Below are 4164 nucleotides of genomic sequence, written 5' to 3'. Positions count from 1 at the left end.
CATTGTTTTATTGTTGTAGTTATTATTGATGTCATTGTTGTTGGATAGGACAGAGAGAAATGGAGAGAGGAGGGGAAGACAGAGAGGAGGAGAGAAAGATAGACACCTGCAGACCTGCTTCACTGCTTGTGAAGCAAGTCCCCTGCAGGTGGGAAGCCAGGAGCTCGAACGGGGATCCTTACGTCAGTCCTTGCGCTTTGTGCCACCTGCGCTTAACCTGCTATGCTACCACCGGGCTCCCCATACCCTTCTTATCCTATGGTTTCTGTCAGTGTTTCCTTTTTATAAATAAAAATAAAAAAATAAAGAAGAGGAAAAATGAGCACTCCTATACTCATTGGTACTACAATTATGGAAACATGTATTTAATATGCCAGGTCATGAGTTAGATGCTTTGTTTGTGATTTTATTGCATTTCAAAATTAGATCATAGTCCATTTTGTACAGATGAAGAGTCTGAACTAGAGAATCTATGAAGAGTATGCTCAGAGTGGCCCTAGAAAGTGTGGATATTAAAACTCAGGAACATCTATCTGAGTGCCAGAACTCCTTCTGACATTGTAATTATGCTTCTTTGTTTCATGCTAATTATTTCATGTTACCTTACCCTGACTCTGAAATTCAGATTACTATACACTTAGAAGAAAACAGATTCCTAACAACCCAGGACCATTTAACTATCATTTTGTTTTAATTATCATTATGCTTTTCCCAAACAACTCCATATAGATGAAGTTTTTTTTAAATGCCCATGTTGCAATTACTTTCAGATAAATATTTTACTTGTGGCAATATACCACGAAATAAAATTTTATACAAATAGAAATAAAATTTTACACAAATAGAATAAAAGATGATGATTCATCTGGAAAATAAGAGATACCAGGTTTTGGGAGTCGGGCAGTGATGCAGTGGGTTAAGCGCATGTGGCGCAAAGAGCAAGGACTGGCTAAAGGATCCCGGTAAGGATCCCGGTTGGAGCCCCCAGCTCCCCACCTACAGGGGAGTCGCTTCACAGGCGGTGAAGCAGGTCTGCAGGTGTCTATCTTTCTCTCCCCATCTCTGTCTTCTCCTCCTCTCTCCATTTCTCTCTGTCCTATCCAACAACGAACAACATCAACAATGGCAATAATAATAATAACCACAATGAGGCTACAACAAGGGCAACAAAAGGGAAAAAAATGGCCTCTAGGAGCGGTGGATTCGTGGTGCAGGCACGGAGCCCAGCAATAACCCTGGAGGAAAAAAAAAAAAAAAGAAATACCCGTCTCTTCTCTCTAGAAAGGTACTTTTTTTTTTTTTTTGCATTATTGTCTTCGGAAAACTTGGCATGATGCTATATACAGTGCACGTACACACACACACACACACATACACACACGCAAGAAATCCAGAGTGGCATAGTCTAAAGCTCCAGGGAACCTTCAATCAGGTTTTCTTCTAAGTAAATTCCATGATCAAATTTCTTGGTCTTAACAGCAGGAAACTCAAAGTATCTAAAACTTCCAGAGAATAGTGTCTCTATTTCAAATTCACTTTTTTCATAGAGGAAAATAATAACACCCTTTTTGAAATAGCAAAGAGAAAATGGAAGGATTCAATATGTGAGGTGTGCAACAGCTAGGGAATCTGTCTTCCAAAAACTACAAACTGCAGGATAAAACATGTAGAGAATTTAAAGCTTTATAAAACTGCAACGATGTTTTATCCTCTAGTTTTTGACTTCAAGAAACTGATCAATTTCTGACTTAAAAGAAGTACTGACATCATTCTTAAGTTTTGCAATACCATAGGAAAAACCGATTTTGCCTCAATCCAGCAGGTGCCCATTTAAAATAGAAGCATCCTAGGAAATTCAGGGTAATTTGGAATAACATCTTAAAGTAATTGTGAAATATTAATGCATATTTCAGAAAAAATTGAGGGAAAATGTGATTCCTATCTGACTTCACTTATTGTGGTGTTCACTGAGGTTTTCTTTCTTTCTTTTTAATTTATTTAAGAAAGGAGATATTAATAAAACCGTAGGATAAGAGGGGTACAGCTCCACACAATTCCCACAACCTGATCTCCATATCCCATCCCCTCGCCTGATAGCTTTCCCATTCTTTATCCCTCTGGGAGTATGGACCCAGGGTCATTGTGGGTTATAGAAGGTGGAAGGTCTGGCTTCTGAGATTGCTTCCCTGCTGAATATGGGTGTTTACTGGTCGATCCATACTTCCAGTCTGCCTCTCTCTTTCCCTAGTAGGGTGGGTCTCTGGGGAAGCAGAGCTCCAGGACATATTGGTGGGGTCGTCAGTCCAGGGAAGTCTGGTTGGCATCATTCTGGCATCGGAACCTGGTGGCTGCTTGGTGTCACACTTAGAACGCCTCCTTCTTTGTCCCGGTGAAGGCCAGGATCCTAACACTTTCTAGCAGTTAGTGTCAGAGCTCATGCCAGTTGCTGCTTTCCAGTTGTCATCTTGGCTATGCCCCTCTCACTGAGGTTTTCTTCAGCCTACTATCAAAGAGTAGTTCTTTCTAGATAGTAACTCAATGCAGATCTCAAACAGAAAGTCCAATTTATTTAAACTAAGAAGTGGAAAATCAGGATCTGAGTGATAGCTCACCTGATATATCATGCATTTTACCATGGCTGAGGATCCGGCTACCACATGGGGGAACTATGTCAAGGGGAAGCTTCAATGGCTATTTGATAGTATTGTAGTGTTTTTCTTTCTATCCTTACCTCTCATCCTCTATATAAAAATATTGAGTGTGATGTCTCCCTTTCTCTACTACCCTATCTAAAACATGAGTCTGTCAAGGTGAGATCATGCAGACATGAAGTTCCAACAAAAACAGGAGAGAGAGAGAGAGAGAGAGAGAGAGAGGAGGGGGAGGGAGAGGGAGAGGGAGGAGACTAAGCTAAAATAGAGACACAGCCATAGAGTTAGCAAGTAGGACCTTTATTGCAACTGAAGAAAGACATATTTCCTATAACATTTATTTCCCTCTAGAGGAAAGATATTCAACATCACTAATCACTAGTAAAAGGTAAATCAAAAGCATAAAGCAATGTCAGTTCACATATAGTAGAATTGTTATTGAAAGACAAGAGACAAAAAGTGCCGATAAAGATGCAGGGCAAAGGGAACCTTTATGTTTTACTGATGGGAATGCAAACCAATACAACAATTATGGAAAATATTATAGAGGTTCCTAGAAAAAACTGAACTACCACATGAATAAGCAATTATATATACATATAATTCTATATATATATGAAATGATACCACCATCTCAAATAATATTTACACCCAAGTTCTTATAGAATAACTTGTAATAGTCAAACACTTAAAAATTGTGGCCATTAGGAACAAATATACATCCATGGAGGGAAGAATGAATAAAGGAAATGTGTTCTGTCTTTTACACTGTTAGCAGAAATACATATTAGTCCAATTCCATTGAAAGATAGTATGGAGATCCCTTAAAATATTAAGAACATACCTACCATATTATGTGACCCAGAAATTCCTTCTCTAGGTAGATACCCAGGAAAATAAAAGGGCATATTCAAAGATATACATATATATTTTATTTAAGTTTTAATTTTTTATCTTAGCACTGTACAAAAGTTCAGATTTGAAAACGACTCAGGTGCCCAAATCAGAGGCATGGAAAAGAAAGCTGTGGTATATACAACAATGGAATATTACTCAGCAGTAAGAAAAGCTATAATATGAGTAGAATGGAGGGGATTGTGCTAAGTGAAATAATGCCGGGGGCCAGCCCCAATATGTTGTTAGGGTCCCTGAAGGAAAGGGGAGTCAGCAAATAAATGAAATGAGAGACATGTCAGCTGCTTCAGGTGCAGGAAAGAAGCATCTCTTTTTTTCTCTCTGCAGACCTTTATTTATTTATTTATTTATTTTTATTTATTTAAGAAAGGAGACATTAACAAAACCATAGGATAGGAGGGGTACAACTCCACATAGTTCCCACCACCAGAACTCTATATCCCATCCCCTCCCCTGATAGCTTTCCCATTCTCGATCCCTCTTGGAGTATGGACCCAGGGTCGTTGTGGATTGCACAAGGTGGAAGGTCTGGCTTCTGTAATTGCTTCCCCGCTGAACATGGGTGTTGACTGGTCGATCTATACTCCCAGCCTGCCTC

This window comes from Erinaceus europaeus, chromosome 2 (genome assembly GCF_950295315.1).
Source record: "Erinaceus europaeus chromosome 2, mEriEur2.1, whole genome shotgun sequence".
NCBI lineage: Eukaryota > Metazoa > Chordata > Mammalia > Eulipotyphla > Erinaceidae > Erinaceus > Erinaceus europaeus.
Note: the sequence above shows the minus strand (reverse complement) of the source record.